General features: G+C 55.0%; 1 protein-coding gene across 1 annotated transcript in view; it reads left to right on the forward strand.

Moving 5' to 3' along the window:
* Positions 1 to 17635, forward strand: part of EPS8L2 (EPS8 signaling adaptor L2) — a 63206-nt gene that overhangs the window by 1072 nt on the left and 44499 nt on the right. The window lies entirely within an intron of this gene.

The following is a 17635-nucleotide window of genomic DNA, read 5'->3' on the forward strand; positions in this document are numbered from 1 at the left end:
GTAGCAGGGATCACCCTCCCTCGGTGGCTGCTTTGGTGGGATCTGCTCCTAAAAGGGCTCTTTTTGAGTTCGAGAATGACACTCAGCAGCCCGGCTGCCTGAAGCCCAGACCCACTTTCACCTCAGGAGCACATTCCTGGCTCCGTTTAGTGCAGTGATCAAGCTTTCAGGTGGTTAGGAGCAAAAATGAGTCCTTCGTGCCCAGAAAGGGCAGGCAAGGAGCTGAATCAAGGAGTCCCAACACAGGACTATAAAGAGGGGCTTGGGATTCATTGCAGGAGTATCTGTGAGTGGAAAGGTTATTGCTCTGCACTCTTTAACAGCTACGGGTAAACCCAGAACAAAGGCTTAAACTGGTGACTGGGGTGATACCAAGAGTTTGAGCCTTGCTGCGGTCGGGCCTGGGTCGTACCTGGTGCTGGTTCCACCGCTGAAGCTGGGCTGGTTGAGCCGCCCAGCACAAGCAGATGATGGGAGCAGGACCCACTCTGCTGCACTCTGCAGGGCAGGGTGGGTTTGTCGTACAGTGATAGAGCTTGGAGGGACTTGGGGGTGCTTTGGGGCACCTGAGAACAAGCTGAGCGCTGGCATCATAGAGCTGGACGCTGGTGAAGTCGCCGTTTGCTTGGGGTCGTGAAGCAGTTTTACAAGACAAGCTTTGGTTTCTGCCCCTCTGCCGGTTCCCATCAAGAGCACGGTGGGCAAAGACCCGAGCAAGGCAGCCTGGGTGCTGCACAGCTGGAGGAGGAAATGTCCTCTGGCACGATCTCTGTGCCACGGAGCAGACTCTGCCCTTCAGTGCCCAGCTTGGTTGACTGCAAACAAGTTCCCCATCAGTTGGAGTGGCAAAACCCAGCCCCAAGGCTGGTGAAATAGGTCCTGAGCATCGCTTCTGGGGCTCCGTCTGCCCGACTTCCATGGGTGCAGCACTCGAGCTGCACGGACCAGCTTGGGCAGCAGCTGGTTTGCAGGTGGATCAGAGAGAAGAAGACACTGTCTGCTGTAACATGAACAGCAGGCACCATTTTGTTGGGCTGTCCCACTGTGGCTTCAGCCAAGGGCATAAAGAGCCAGGGAATGGTTGTGCAGGATGAACCCAGGCTTTGCTCTGGTGGAGACCCTCTTTGGAGGACCAAATCTGCCAGAGGTTTGTTAGGATCTGACCCTTGATGGGCTGGCTTTGTGCTGGAAAACTGAGTGCTTTCATAGGGCCATGGATAACTCAGGCCAGAAGTAAAAGAGATTCCAAAGAGACACGGATGTGCAGAAGGTCTCAGGAGGTTTCAGTCCTTGTGGTAGGCAAAGGAAGGAGTGAAACAGGGTGAATATATGCATCGGCTTGTATGGGCTTGAGAAACATCCATATAAAATAAGTCCGGGTGCAAAGCCTGAATGCGTGGGGAGCCTCGGAGGGCTGGATCCCGGCCGGGTGCTGCTTTGGTGCTGTGTCTCTGTCACACTCTGCTTGCTTCCCTCTTCCATGCCACGGTCTCCCTAGAAGTGCCAGGTCAGGGCAGTCTGTGGGTTTGGTGGTTTTCTCCTTGGCCTCACGTCTGCTTTACATTGCAGCAGGCAGCAATACTGCCCTTAACCCAAAGGCAGATGGTGGTGCATCACCTTCAACCTGACGCTGATGTGATGGGCAATAAAACTATCACCATCCAAAGCCACTCCAGCCTTGTGAGCCCTCCCTAGTGTCCCCCAAGCAGAAGTGCCAGGGGATGTCCACACACTTCCCAAAATGGCAGAGATGGCTTCCTGCACTGCGATAAAGCTTTATCAGCAGCAGCGTATGTGCCCACAAGAGCAGCAGTCATGCAGCACTGAGCAGATCGATGTGCACATGACTGTCAGCACGGCCTCCTCACCCTCGCTGCTTTGGCCAAGGTTCAGCAGGTACCCAGAACACTCACCTGCCTGCCCAGGAGCTGCTTGAGCCTCCCACTGCAAGGGAGGGCACGGGTGGTACCTTCGGAATCCTCCCTGCTCATCCCACTGCATTACAGGAGGGCCCTTGCGCCATCAGGAGTGGTGCCTGAGTGACACAGGAAATGGCATCCAAGGAGGCCCAAGATCAGTTTGGCTCCTGGATCTCCACTTGCCACCAGATCACAGCTTCTCATGTCAGGGCTACAGCAGAGGGGAGCATTAAGGGTTTTCATGTAGGAGAGAGGCTGTGAACAGCAGCTCCATCCACTTGCAGTGGGTTTGAAGTGGAAAGCTCAGGAAGAAAGGATGCTCTCACCCATCCTTAAAGTATTTAGCTCGTCTGGATGAAATCACTCTCAAGAGGGAGTCAAAGGGGATCCCAGAGGGAGCCAACCCCATGCATTGGTGTTGTTCTGCTCCCGTTTGAACAAGGGGAAAGTTTGTCCTTCCCCAGTGCAGCCAGATGCTTCCTTCCTCCTGTCTGGGGATGGTGCCGCCAGCAAACCAGACACTCACGATGCCAGGGGGTAACCAGAAAGCCCTGGTGCTTTTACTTCCTGATAATCCAGATAAATCAGGAGGAATTGCAAGGAAGGAGGGAGGGAGGGGTGTGGAGCCGAGTGCTGGACCGGTTTGGAGCTCTTCCCCATTCACCTGCACTGCAATTCCCCCGGAGAGCTGAGCCCTTGCTCCCACTCCCAAAACGCTCCTAAGGGCGTTACTGCAACGTGCTCACTGCCACCGAGGGAAAAGCCCAGAAGCTTCCCAGCCCATGGGAAGAGGAAGCCTGGAGGTGGCTGTTCCTGCAGACATACTTGACTCAGGGGTTCCTACAGAGGAGGGTGACAAATCAACCCCACTCGCAGGCATAGAGTCATGGAATCCCAGCCTGGTTTGTGTTGGAAGGGACCTTAAAGCTCACCCAGCTCCAACCCCTGCCACGGGCAGGGACCCCTTCCACTGGAGCAGCTTGCTCCAAGCCCCTGTGTCCAACCTGGCCTTGAGCACTGCCAGGGATGGGGCAGCCGCAGCTTCTCTGGGCAGTCTCCCACAAAGGTTTTCCTTACCCTGTTGAGACATCTCCTGTGCTAGAAATCCTCATCTCAGGGGCCACATCCAGACCATAGTTGGTTGATCACCCACCGAGGCTTAGCCCACCTCTTCACCTCTCCTTTCCCACTCCCTGAAAGGCTCCCACAGCTTCTCCCAAGCATTCCAGCTGGGATGGAGGAGCTAAGCACCAGGACCTAGGAAGGGGCAGCCAATGGGATTTTGGACCAGCCCTAGCTCTTGTGATGGGCAGATAAGGCACAAATGAGCCCTCAGTGCTCACAGGCCTCCAACCCAGCCTTGCCCCAGGTGAAGGCAGCTCTTTTAATGGCTGCTGGAGTAGCAACGCTCCACAGTTGATGGGTTGGGGTCTTTCAACACCTCCTTGGAAAGGGCCAGCAAATGCTTTCCTTTTTTTGGTTGCCAGCTGGGTTCTGGCCCCCAGAAGCTTTTTATGAGGTGAACTTGTTTGAGTTTTGTTCTTCCTGCTTCCTTTTTCTTTTCTTTTTCTGCCCTCTGTCTTATCGGTCTCAACCTGGCCAGATTTACATCCTCCAAAGGTAAAGCGCAGCCCATGTGAGGGGCAATAAACCAAAGTTCAGGCACCCAGCAGTAATGCCCAGCACTGCAGAGCAATTCAGAAAGTGAAATTAAGACCAAGTGAACAGGCACAGTCCCAGTCAGCATCACCCTCCCAGAGCACTGACAAGTACCCAGCCTCTTGCTGAAGGTGACCAGAAGTGGGAGCTATGTGGGAGCTGAGCTGTTTCCGGCCTCTTTATGTGTTAGAGGTGTTGGCTGCCAGGAGAACCAGAGCTGCCACCAGCAAATGCAAAGCAAAACCCAAACCCTGACCCACCTCATGGCTGTGGACAACACAAATGGGTTGTTCTCTTCTGCCTCACTGCCACCAACAGGACTGCTTTGGGGTCACTCCTCATCCCACCACTGTGGCAGGAGATGGGTGGCAATGAGGAGGGTGCTGCCCTTGTTCTAGGTGTTGCTCATAGGTGGTAACAGAGGGTTGGGGCTTAGACTGTGACTTGTGGACACAAAACCCTCCGAGTGTGGTTTGAGGCTGTCAGTGATAACTGGATGGATGAAGAAGCTTTTGCTGCAGATGAACACAGAGGTCTCCATTTGCCTGAGCCTCAGACACTCTTTCATCAGTGAATTCACTTGTAAAAACACTGGGGAGAGAAGAGAGGAAAGTAACTGCACCCACACCATCCCCTCGTAAATCACAGGCTAGAGCCTGCTCTCATGCCTAACACTGCTGCCTCTTAATGATAGCTGTGCTCAGCTGAGGGCCAGGCTTTGTGCAGCAGGCAGCTGTAATTAAAGCTCCCTGCTCCCTAGGAAGACATGCATGTTTTCCCCTGGGGAGGAAGGCAATGGACTCGTCTGTGGCCATTCCCCTGGGTTAATCTCAAACACTTTCACACAGGGAGGCAGTTTGGCTTGGTTTCAGTACCTGATGCTCCTGGTGTTGATTCTAGGTTGGGATATGGGGCTTTGGAAACTCCTTGAAGAAGGAAGAGGAAAACCATGTATCCAGGTTTACTGGTCAGGTGTGGATGGTGCTTGTCTGCTCTAAGGTTGGGCAGTAAGAAATGGCTCCTCAGTTGATGACCATGACCACAATGCTATTGCAGATTGGTCCTTGCTGAGACTGCAGCCCTTAATATCTGTGTCCCAGACTGCACCCAAGCAAATCCCCTGATTGGAATTAGATAGACTTCAAGAGGCTTGATCCATGTCCAGATCCACATGAGAAGGGAGGCAGGTCCCTCCTGGGGGACTGGAGGCTGGCAGGGGAAGGAGCCCTGTAGCACCAGGCACCTGCAGGCCAGCATCTCTAGATGATCTCCAGATGGGCTTGGTGCATTGCTGACTCACCTCCACCTTCCCACCACCTGAGAACACCTAAGCTGCAGGAGACGTGTGAGCTATGGGAATGGCAGTTTGCCCCACTGATGTCAAAGGACTGATTCCCAAGCAGTGTGAGTAAGCATTCTCCAGCTGGGCCTGCTGAGTTGCAGTAGCTGAGAACCCAAGTCCAGCATCCAGCACATGCTCACTCCAATGAAAGCAGAGTAGGGTGTGAATAACATGGGGGAAATCATCAAATCCCAGCCTGGTTTGGGCTGGAAGAGACCTTAAAGCTCCTCCAGCTCCAACCCCTGCCACAGGCAGGGACCCCTTCCACTGGAGCAGCTTGCTCCAAGCCCCTGTGTCCAACCTGGCCTTGAGCACTGCCAGGGATGGGGCAGCCACAGCTTCTCTGGGCACCCTGTGCCAGCGCCTCAGCACCCTCCCAGGGAAGAGCTTCAACCTCAAATCTAACCTGAACTTCCCCTGTTTCAGTTTGAACCCATTCCCCCTTGTCCTATCACTACAGAAGAGACAGGTTGAGAGAGTAATCATGGCACGAGCAGCTCTCAGGGTTAACTGTAGATCCACAGGGCTGTCCAGTTGGATGCTGTGAGTTGCTGCTACTTGAAAATGAAGCTGATGAAGCTTCACCAGCTGAGAAGTGACTGCCAGAAGAGCTGCAGCTCAGTGGGATGAGCTGCTGCACTCCACTGGGCAGGAGCAGGTTGAGCAGGATCAATGGAGGGCAAATGTACCAGAGCCGTGCTCACTGCTGGGCTCTGCCAGAATGAGCAGGTAACACCCTAGGTGTGGTCAGGCCACTGCCTCTGCAATCCCCTTGACATGGAAGCACCCTCTTCCCTATGCTGCGAGCTTGGAAACGAAGAAGGAAGGTCCCTCATGTATGTGATTGAAGTTATGGAACATCCAATACTCCAGCTTGGAAGGGAGATAGTTGTGCTGCTCTGCTCGAGATCTGGGATACAGCCCGTGGTGTGGAGACGGTGAACAGGGAGCAGTTCATGACTAACAGAGCTGGGGGCATCCTATGATCCTGGCAGCTGGCAAGTGCCCCGTGGACAAAAGGAGGTGGCCAGGCTGAGCTGTGGAGCATCTTGCCACAGGCCGGTCAGGATGCCAAGAGTTTACACGTGGCCACATGCAGCTGGGCAAATTCAGGGGTGAGATGAAAAAGGGCAACAAAAGCTCCTAAATCCCACTGCTGGAGGCTGGGAAACCCCGCAGAGAGCCTCCCGTGTGCCTGTCCTGTTCCTGTCCTCTGCTCTGGGCAGCCAGAGCCATGTGTGTGCTCCCAAGCTGGGACTGAGCTCTGGGAGAGGGCATGGAGCAGTTCTGGAGCCCCGTGTTTCTGGCTCCTCTGAGCCCAGAGGGAGGATGAAGGCAGGAGAGGAGCTCCCGCCCTGGTGCCTGTCAGTGGAAGGAGATGTGGTGCAAGTCTGATCACAGCCTTGGAAGCGAGGACTGAGGGAGGCTGGAAGAAAGAAGCCGCGCAAAGCCCGCCTGCCACAGCCACATGCAGGCGAGACCAGGCAGGCCCCACAACATCTGCTCCATCCCTGGCACAAGCCCAGAGACACTCCTGCTCCCTGCTGCTGCTGCTGCCAACGGGCAAAGGTGAGAAGCATCTGAAGCAGTGGAGAAGAGTGGGAGAGCTCTGGGCTGTCACCACCCCACAGTCCCTGCTGTTCTCTAGAGCTCGGTGCGTGATGCCAGCTCCAACATGATCGGTCCTTGATAAGCCAGGTGCATGTCACTGCCAGGTCAGTGCTTGTAGGGGCCGTGCTCTGCGCCAGCACCACACAGTGACAGACACAGGTCTGACTCCTGTCCCCGATAGCTCAAGCTAAAGAGGACCTGGTTGGCTCAGGACATCCAGCTCAGCAGTACCCCCACACCAGCCCACAGCAATTACCAAGTGATCCCTTGGGATCACTCCTGGTTTCTCCCAGCCCAGGTCTGCTGCAGGGACCGATCGTGCTCCTTCCTCCTGGCCCCTGCAGGAGATCAGGGGGGGTTTGTGCCAAGACTGTTAAAACATTCCTGCAGTGTAAGATTAGAAAGTGCCATTTCAAGCCTGTAGATAAAGCCAGCCTCCCACATCCTTCTATTCTACATGGAACAAATAGCAAAGGGAACATTCCTCTTTTGGGTTTGCAATGATTTCTCATGGGACCGCTCTCACCGTGGAACTGGCCGTTCATGATGCAGAACCTGCTGGCATCATCCACAGGCGTTGGTGGCTTTCCTGAAAGCCCAGACACCAGAGATCAGCCCCGACTGGAGCTGAGCAGGCTGCAGAAGCCCAGAGTTTGGGGCTCACACGCAGGAGGAGGCTCCACAGCCAGCAGTGATGCTGCTTGAGCCATTTCCAGCTCTCACACTCCTGTGATGCTCCTTCCTTGTGCCAGCACAAGGGCTGGGAGTCTCATTCTGGAGCTGATCTGGCTGGAAAGTAAAGCAGTGAGTTAAGGAATGCCCATGTCCGGGAATGGGGATCCAGCCCCATCAGTTCCTGTGCTGGGTTGCAGTGATCCTGCTGGTGGTGGCTGGGGACAGCAGGAGGCTGGAAGTGCTGAAGCTGCTCCTGGAGCCAACACTGACTTCTCACAGTGGCTAGGAGAGAATCAGGGCCATTTGCTCATCTTCAGCCCAGGTTTCAGAGTGAAAATCAAATGGGAATGTGGAAGCAGGAGGGAGGAACTGCCAGGATAAGGTTGCTGTATCCAGCAGCATCCCTAAGGGTTAATACAAGGAATGTCTCTAGCAGTTTGCTGACTGAAGGCTCCAAATGCTACATGCAAGGACATCAAGAGGAGGTGCTTAAAGGTGTAGGCAATGCCTGAGCCCATGTGGATCAGCAGCACTTGTGGCCATGCCCATAGGAATGCCAGGCACTGACTGCAGCTCTTCCCTGGGGGACAGCCCATTGCTTCTTCCAGCACCAATTCTCCAAGCCAGGTAGCACATCCCAAGTAGTCACCTGTGTATTCCTCTTGGTGAGGCTGTAAATGTCTCTGGTAGGAGCAGAGCCCTAAGGATGTGCTGAAGGAGGCACAGGAGACCTCTGTCAGCCCAAGGAGCTGACATCCCAACTCTGAGGTGCAGTTTGGGTCTTAGGAAAGGAGCAAGTTTCCTGCACAGGGGTTTTGGGAATAGCACCAGGTTCTCCTCCCCTCACTGCTTCCTGTCACTGTCCATCTTGTCCCGGGAACCCAAAGTCAGAGCAGGGCTATCCCCAGCTGGGCAGGAAAGTTTGGTTGAACATTTCCCAACAAAACATGGTTTTGTATCAGCAACAAGCATTGTGGTTCCGATGGGGAGACTCTGTGGGAATCCAGGAATGTCGGCATGTTGCAGGTAAAACAAACAAAAGACTGACAGCAAATACCCAGTTGGATGAACTCCCATTTCTGCCTTTCAGAGGTGACTGGGAACTGATAAATCACTGTTTTCCATATGGAATTGTACCTATCTTGACATCTCCAGAGGGGCTGGTAAAGCATAGATCAGAGCAGACATTCTGGGGCTTGAAAAGGCCTGGAGCCAGGCTGAGAGAGCTGGGCTGGGGCAGCCTGGACAAGAGAAGGCTCCTGAAGGGGAGACCTGAGAGCAGCTCCAGTGCCTAAAGGGGCTGCAGGAAAGCTGGAGAGGGGCTTGGGACAAGGGCCTGTAGGGACAGGCCAAGGGGAATGGCTTGGACCTGCCCGAGGGGAGACTGAGCTGAGCTCTTAGGCAGAAGCTCTTCCCTGTGAGGGTGCTGAGGCGCTGGCACAGGGTGCCCAGAGAAGCTGTGGCTGCCCCATCCCTGGCAGTGCTCAAGGCCAGGTTGGACACAGGGGCTTGGAGCAAGCTGCTCCAGTGGAAGGGGTCCCTGCCCGGGGCAGGGGTTGAAGCTGCAGGAGCTGTAAGGTCCCTTCCAACCCAAACTGTTGTGAAACACCAGCAGAAAGAAGGAAGCTGGATGACATCACCACTAAAAGCACCCAGGTGCTGCTGCCTGGACTCTTTGTGCCCATTCCCCCCCTCAGCAGCTCTCCTGAGCCATGTGAATGATCCATCCCTGCGGATTCCAGCCCAGACATTTATATCTATTACATGTGCCAGGCCTGGGTCTGGCTCTTTGTGCTCCCGCTCCAGCTCTCAGCCATGTACCTGCATCTCGGGGCAGCCTGGGATGAGAGAGGGGCTGAGGAAACCAAGAGCAGCCCCTCCACAAGACCTTGCTCACTCTGTGCAAGCCAAAGGGAAGATGCCCCATCAGAGCCCTGAGTGCACAGTGAGGGGCTGAATACACCCCCAAGAAACACTCCAGAAGCTGGCCTGGACCCTGCCACGTCTCCAGGAGCACGGCTGCCATCAGGTTCCACTGGTAGGAGCCTGTTTTCCTGCAGTGACCATCGGAGCTCCCATGTGCCAGGGTGCAGGTCAAAGGAGTTGTTAGCAAGTAGCCAAAAATACACCGGCAGGAAGTGAGGAGGAAGCACTGAATAGGGTGGGAAGGGATGGCAGCCGGTGCTGCTGGGATTAGCCCAGGAAGGCTGGGGAAGCCTTCAGCATCAAATGGGATGTGATTCAAGAGATGAATCTCCTCCCTCAAATCTTTGTCCCACCCGCCCAGGGCGAGATTTACAGCGAGAAATGAGAGTTCCCGATGCATTCCCTTCCCCAAGCCCAACCTGCTGTGGGCAGCTGTGTGGAAAGGGAGTAGGGAGCAGAGTGAAGTAGCTACGCACTGGTGCAGGCAGAGGGAGATGGGCTGCAGCCTTCTCCCTTGCTTTGGGGTAGATATGATGGTGTCACCTACCTATACAGGGAAGTGAGTAGCTCTTGGTTGAGGTTTAACAGTCATCTAACCCCAGAGACCTCAGGGTGACCATGCTGGAGACAGACTGGAGCTAAACATGGTCCCAAAACAGCTCTCAGCCTAATAACAGGCACTTCTCTGATGGAGAAAAGCTCTTGGCACACTCAGTGCCCTGCTACATGCCTGAATTTCTGCCAAGGGAATGAATCAATGCTTCAGGGAGTGACCAAAAATGCCCTTCCTTTAGAAGGAGGTGATGGAAACATCCCATCCATCTCAGCACCTCTGTCTTGCTCATGAACCGGGCAGCATGGGGGAGTCCATTGGCAAGCAAAACTCCTTCTGACCTTCACAAGGTGAGGAACCAGCACCCAGTTGTCATTCCTTAAAGGATTCCAGCCCTGTCTGGGCTCACACCAGCCAGGCAAGTGATGCTCAGGTTTAAGTATCAAGATCCTCCTGGAATTAAAGGCTGTTACTGGGAAGCAGTGTGAAAAAGGCCAGGTTGGACGGTGCTTGGAGCAAGCTGCTCTAGTGGAAGGTGTCCCTGCCCATGGCAGGGGCTGGAACTGGATGAGCTTTAAGGTCCCTTCCAACCCAAGCCATTCTGGGATTCTAAAATGAGTTATGCTGCCAAATTAATCTGTCAGACTTCATGTAAAAGCAGTACCAAAGTGGGGTGCTGAGGCCAGCTGAGGGGTGCACAGCAGGGACATGAAGGGGGGACACAGTGAACTTGCACACTAAAACATCAGTTAATGAACAACGGAGCACTTGAGTGAGGAGCTCAAAGGAGCTGTGACAGCAAAGGCCAATCTGTCACTGACCTGTATGGCCACAGCTGGCAAGAGGTGACCAGTGGCCACCAGGGACTAAGGACCAGCGGGGTATGGTGTCAGTGTAGACCTGGCAGCTGATGGATGGACCAGAGCACGTTAGACCTTCTGGAAGAAGCAGTTTTGCTATGGGTGCTCTGCATGCACACCCCACCACCTTCCAGGCACAGATGGGAGAGCCCTGAGCAGCTCAGGGGCTTGCCTTGAAGTCCCACCACAATGAAGACCAGGCAGAGCCTTCACATCACTGTGTGAAGCAGCAGGGACCCAGCAGGGACCCCAGCACCTTCTCCCTCCCCAGCCACCCGCTCATCCTGCTTTGGCTGAGTCTCCCAACTGTTTCACAACAAGCCGGCAAAAGCCATAAGAGAAATGAAAGATCCCTTTGAGAGGTGCATGTGAGGAACAGCAGACACTAGCAGAGGGTTTTGGTTCCTGCCTGGACACGGGGGTGATGCAGTGCCCTCCTTCAGGCCGGGTTGGAGCAGCACAGGGCAGTGCCCTGGGCCGTTATCCATCCCCTGCTCTGGAATATGACACACGCACACATGCAGAGTCACTCCCTGGTTTTACTGGCCTGAATGTCTGAGCCTTGAATTTTACACAGAGAAAATAAAAAGTCAATGTCAAATCCTTCCCCCCTTTATAAAATCACAGCTCTGACTCCCTTGCTGTGGTGATTCCAAGCCCGTGGTCCAGATCCAGGAAAAGGGGATCATTTTGGAGGGGGGAGGCGTTGAATAAGGACACAGAGAAACCTTCATCACTGCAACCACCAGTGCATTTCCTCAGCAAACCCTCTGGATGCCAAGCGAGCTGCACCCATGGGTGCTGCCAGCCCTGGCACAGGATGGCTGCAGCCCTCCAGCCTTGTGTCCTTCTCCTCATGGCTCCCACCCACCAGTCAGAGGACGAGGGCACAGGCTTCGCTCACAGGAGGTGTGGGCACAGATAGCAACAGGACAGAGGAAAGCTGGTGAGGAGCACCTGGGATCCTGTGCTCAGCTCTGGGCCCCTCACCCCAAGAGAGACCTTGAGGTGCTGGAGTGGGGCCAGAGAAGGAAATGGAGCTGGTGCAGGGCCTGGAGCCCGAGTGTGCTGGGGAACGGCTGAGGGACCTGGGGGGTTCAGATGGAGCAGAGAAGGCTTCAGGGGGGACCTGATGGCTCCCTACAAGTGCCTGACAGGAGGATGGAGCCAGGAGGGGCTGGGCTCTGCTCCCAAGGAACAAGGGGTGGGACAAGAGGAACCGGCCTCAAGCTGCACCAGGGCAGGTTTAGATGGAGCTGAGGAACAATTCCTGCCCCAGAGGGTGCTCAGGCATTGGAACAGGCTGCCCAGGGCAGGGCTGCAGGCACCGGCCCTGCAAGTGCTCACACACCGCGGAGACGAGGCCTCAGTGCCATGGGTCAGTGGTGGTCTTGGCAGTGCTGGGGTAAGGGTTGGACTGGATGAGCTTGAAGGGCTTTCCCAACGTGGCTGATTCTGTGATTCCATGACTCTACGATTCTTTTCCCAGGCAGCCCTGGGAACACGTCATGGCTTTTCTTCCTGCGGAGTGCGAGTGACTCACGTTACACTTTCTCCCATTTGAACAGTTTTGGACCTGGGGCTCTTTTAGTTTACCCCATTTAACGAGCTTTTATACAAGGCACATTCACCCACCTCCTTCCATCCTTCCAAAAGCATCCATGAGTATTTGGCAGGCTCCTTCTGGGCCTGTCCTAAACTGCAGCCCAAGCGCAGGCAATGCTCAGCCCCCCTGGCAAGAGATGGGCTCAGCAGCCACACAGCAAGCCCAGACCTGCGCCGTGGCTTTCCTCCACCCGGCTCCCGCAGGAGCCTTCCAAGAGAGAGGAAAAGGGTAAATCCAGGAGCTGTGACTCAGCACAGGGACTCTGCAAACACCTCTTTCACTTTCAGAGGGGTAGTGGAGGCAGCTGCCAGGTTTTTCCCAAGATCCTGGAGACTGGGCCTATTTATGTGTTTCCCCTGGGTATTTATAGAGCAAGGCACTGTCTGGACTTGCTTTTGGTTGTGTTTCTTGAAGGGAGGCTTTTACCTCCTGGCAGGAATAGCAAAGCTCCTCGCTGGGTTCAGCCAGCAGCAGAACCTTCCTCTCCCCAGCCCAAGAGCATCCAGCCCCGGACTCCTCACCTGGACCTGAGCTAAGGTCTGTTTGCGCCTCACCTCCGGGCTGGAAAGAGCCACAGGCAGTGTGTGGGTACCTGTGGGCACTCCCCGGTGCTGTCTGCAGGTGGTTGTTGAATGCTGGTTAATGTGGGCACTTCTGCTCCATGGTGTCAGTTTGGGTTCCTGAGCCACCGGGTCAGCTCCGGGCAGCCAGCAGATCCCTCAGATCCAGCGGCACTCAGCAGGGCTCAAGCCAGACCTGGTGGCTGGACAAGGGTGTGGATGTTCCCTTCTTGGTGTTAGGAAGCCAATCCCTGCATTTCCATTGGCAGGGGGTTGGAACTGGGGGATCTTAAGGTCCTTTCCAACCTGAACCAGGAAATACTCTAAGCCCACATCACTGTTTCTGAGGAGGAGGGTGAACAAGGAGCAGGCTGCTTGGGAGCATGATCCTCAGCGTTGGATCTAGATCTTACCCTGATGCTCTGCAGTATTTGGGCACAACGCAGTTGTGGCAGTAGGGGTCCATCAGAGCTGGTAGAGGGGTGGCTGGAGATCTGAGCTGCCTCAGCCTGAAAGAGCTGCTGCTGCTTCTGCCACGGAGGGTGAAGAGCTCATGGTTCCCTGCTCAGGCCTGTGCCGACCTGTTGGGCTGTATTTATTCAGGTGCTTGTCTTCTGGAGAATCTCCACAATGTGAAACATCCATGGACAGAGCAGGGAGTGTTTCTTCCACACACTGAGCAGGTTGTGCCCAACGCCTGTGACTGGAACTGCTGTAATGGGGTACATGCCATGCATGCCCTGAGATGACCCACGTGTTCACCCGCACCTCTTCCATAGGGCTTGTGTCTTCGCAATGTGACCTGTGATCTTGGGTGCCTTTGTCACTGTAAGATAAGTGGAAGGGTGCCATGGATTGAGGGAGAATGCTGCGAGGGCTGGAGCAGCTCTGCTCTGGAGCCAGGCTGAGAGAGCCGGGCTGGGGCAGCCTGGACAAGAGAAGGCTCCTGAAGGGGAGACCTGAGAGCAGCTCCAGTGCCTAAAGGGGCTGCAGGGAACCTGGAGAGGGGCTTGGGACAAGGGCCTGTAGGGACAGGCCAAGGGGAATGGCTTGAACCTGCCCGAGGGGAGACTGAGCTGAGCTCTTAGGCAGAAGCTCTTCCCTGGGAGGGTGCTGAGGCGCTGGCACAGGGTGCCCAGAGAAGCTGTGGCTGCCCCATCCTTGGCAGTGCTCAAGGCCAGGTTGGACACAGGGGCTTGGAGCAAGCTGCTCCAGTGGAAGGGGTCCCTGCCCATGGCAGGGGTTGGAGCTGGAGGAGCTTTGAGGTCCCTTCCAACCCAAACCAGGCTGGGATTCTGGGATGTGTTTGACCGTCAGCTTCTTTGCTCTGGATCTGGGTTTCCCCTTGTGCTTTCTGACTAATCCAAACATGAGTTTCTTTCAGGGGGCATATTCTAGGCAGAGGCAGAGGCCCTCCCAGGGAGGTCTGAACTTCATTTGGTGAGCCCCAACAAACACGCTTACTGGCAGGTTCAGAAAAGCAACTAAAAGCAGAAGGGTGGTTTCATCATTAGGAGGCTGGACCAGGCCACAGGAGACCCAGTTAAGTTCTCTGGTCCAACCCAGGATCCATCTCACAGGCACTTTTAGAGATCTGAACTGTACTGTGTGAAGTTAAACCTCTCGCTGCCACATGGGAAGCACTGAGCACACATTCCAGTGCCTCAGCACCACCGCAGAGCTGGTTTGGGAGTGGGTTAATGTAGGACTGTAGCTATGCCTACCTGCCAGCTCCCCTCCACAAGGGCAGGATGGGTCATGGGAGCCCGCAGGATGGTCTTGGGGCCTGTCTGGAGCATGGGCAGAGCAGGACGCATCACAGTGCATGTGCTGCCTTCGCTCCTGTGTGGGTCCAGACTTCTCCTTGCAGGACAGTCCATCAGAGAGCTCTCACCACTGTGATGCTCCCTCATGAAAGCACTCAGCCTCCTGACAGACAGCGCTTTGTTGTCCTGGGAAGTTAACAGATAACATCATGTGGTCCCAGCTAATGTTTCCAACCAACGCTTTATGTTACTGGCTTTGGCTTTGGCTGCTCCAGCATTCCTGCCTGACCCATCCAGTGGCACAAGCTGCATGCACAGGCACAGCACCCTCATACCTGCCCCCACCTGCCCCAGGCAGGACCCCCAGGAAGAGTTCCCATCACATCTGTTTCACCAGAATCTACTTGGTGCAGAGACTGCATCCTCAAGCACCACAATGCGCTGCAGAATGAGGCCGATTCCCACCAAAAACCTTTGGGTTGACCTGACAGGGCATAAGGGACCACTGTGCATGTTGGCATCACTCCATGGGGTCCAACCCGGCCCCCAGCTCCAGAGGGGTGTGGAGCTGTTGGAGTGAGGCCAGAGGCATCCATGGGGATGCTGCGAGGGCTGGAGCAGCTCTGCTCTGGAGCCAGGCTGAGAGAGCTGGGCTGGGGCAGCCTGGACAAGAGAAGGCTCCTGAAGGGGAGACCTGAGAGCAGCTCCAGTGCCTAAAGGGGCTGCAGGAAACCTGGAGAGGGGCTTGGGACAAGGGCCTGTAGGGACAGGCCAAGGGGAATGGCTTGAACCTGCCTGAGGGGAGACTGAGCTGAACTCTTAGGCAGAAGCTCTTCCCTGGGAGGGTGCTGAGGCGCTGGCACAGGGTGCCCAGAGAAGCTGTGGCTGCCCCATCCCTGGCAGTGCTCAAGGCCAGGATCTTTAAGGTCCCTTTCAACGCAGACCACTCTGTGAGTCTGTGATTCTATGGACCTGGTCAAGAAACACTTCAGGCTACAGGCATCAAACCTTATTTGACACCTTTTTTGACACGTGGGTTACCCCATCGCTGTCACTGCCATGGCTCCAGGTGGGAAAGCAGATTTCAGCACTAGTTTTTGTGGGCATTTTGGAGGTCCTGTCACGCTTGGCAGATTACAGTGGGATGATGGATGGAAACAAGGACAAGCTCTGTTAGGAATGGGTTAGAGCAGACTAGGAAAACCTTGCTGTTCCTCCTAGGTAGCCGCTTAGGGGGGGTTGCATGTATTTCTACTGTTGTTCCATCAAAAGCTGTTGTGTTTTGACAGGCAGTTCCCTGCTGCTACAGTCGCGAATCCTAATGCCTTTTCATACTAACACTACCTGATTGCCGTCTTAAAGGTCCTCTTAGACCCATGATGAAGAACACTCACAGACACTAGATGCTGCTGTCGTTATTAACAGCGATGATAATAACAGCCCTAAAAGACACTGGTAGTTCCCCATTTCCTGTTGCCCACTCAAGCCTTTTCCATGTGCTATAAGAACAAAAAGGAATGACCACAGCAGCCAAGGGAGAAGTGTACATCATAAAAATAACATGGGACAATAGCAGCCATCAGCCCAAAGGCAGAGCTCTCATTCCTTCCCCTCCCATTGAGCTTCTCCACCCTTGCAAACTCACAGCTCCCTCTTCAAAGAGACTCACACAAGCCAAAACAATGTATGGCCCGCTTCCATCTGCTATAAAAGCCCACAAACGTAGCCCAGACAACAATGCCAGGCTCCTGCCATGGCTCTGGGTGTCTTCAGGAGGATATTTGACCTCTGAGGATAAGACCGGCCGGAAAATCAGGGAGTGAGATTTCCTTTGCTTTAAAGCACACCAGGGCTTCCCCCACCTCCATGTCCTTCAGCAGTGATTTGTGCTGCCCTCCCCAAGGCCCTCCAGCACATCAGATCTGGCCTGGGACAGTCCCAGTGCCAGGCTTTAGCCCTGTTTCCTCTGAAGTCCCCAGCAAAAGCATAATGCTGTCCCCATGGCCAGGATCTGAGCCTGGCTTAGCTGCCGAATCCCATTAAACACCATGCTCATGAGCAAGGCTTAGGTGACCCAGGAAGAACCTCTGCCCTGCACCACCAGATGGTCTTGAACTGGATTTGATGGGGCAGAGGGAAAAGCAGTCCCTGCACAGCCTCACATCAAACAGCACAATTCACTTCTCACTTCCCTTCCTGCGCTGCTGGGGAAGGAGCAGGAGCAGCCGCACCCTGCAGGGAGATAGGAAGGAGATCAGGAACCCTCTAATGTGGGAAGCGTGAGCCACAGCTCAGTGGCAGTGGGGAGAGGACATGTTCAGGGGCTGCAGACTGAGAGAGGTCTTAAGGGTGCCCCACAGGGAGGGGGAGATCGGGGCAGCAGCAGCCACCCGGCCCCAGCCTCCTCTCATCTCTCAAGTCTTATCTTTGGTTCTGGCCGCAAGGGCTTTCAGCCCTCTCTTCATCATCACAGACTGGTTTGGGTGAGGAGACACTTACAGCTCGCAGCTGAACCAGGAACTTCTTCTCCAGCTGCCCCAGCCCAGCTCTCTCAGCCTGGCTCCAGAGCAGAGCTGCTCCAGCCCTCGCAGCATCTCAATGGCCTCCTCTGGTCTCACTCCAGCAGCTCCACGTCCCTCTTGTGCTGCTGCCCCGGAGCTGGATCAGGGCTGCAGGGGGGCAGGGTCTCCCCTTCACTTTCCTCATCTTAAGTCCAGTTGTCTCTGAGTTTAACAAAACCATTACAAAGTCAGAACCGTGTCCCCTGGCCCCAAGCTTCCAGCTGGGATTCAATTAATATCAGTTAATTTAAAGGGAATTAGAAGCTGTGGTGTGAGGCTCTGTCCTGGTTTAACTTGGCCAGCATCACAGCACACCCTCATCTCCATCACTGAAAGCTGAACACAGCCCTGGCCCTCAATGCAGCAGGTGGGGATAGGCAAAGGCTAAATAGTGAAAAGAGCAGGAATAAATAGGATGGAGCCCAGCAGGGAAGGACCTGCTGCCTTGGCACCACAATCACTGTTCCCAGCTTCATGCAGGCACCCTGGAAGAGAAGACAGGCTTCCAGTGGTGCTGGGTGACAGGAGAGGGGACACGGGGGTTCACTGTGTTGTAAGTGCCAAGAAGGACCAGGGTCACTTGATGGGGCATGTCAG

The sequence above is a fragment of the Lathamus discolor genome, chromosome 6 (genome assembly GCF_037157495.1).
Source record: "Lathamus discolor isolate bLatDis1 chromosome 6, bLatDis1.hap1, whole genome shotgun sequence".
NCBI classification, from domain to species: Eukaryota; Metazoa; Chordata; class Aves; order Psittaciformes; family Psittacidae; genus Lathamus; species Lathamus discolor.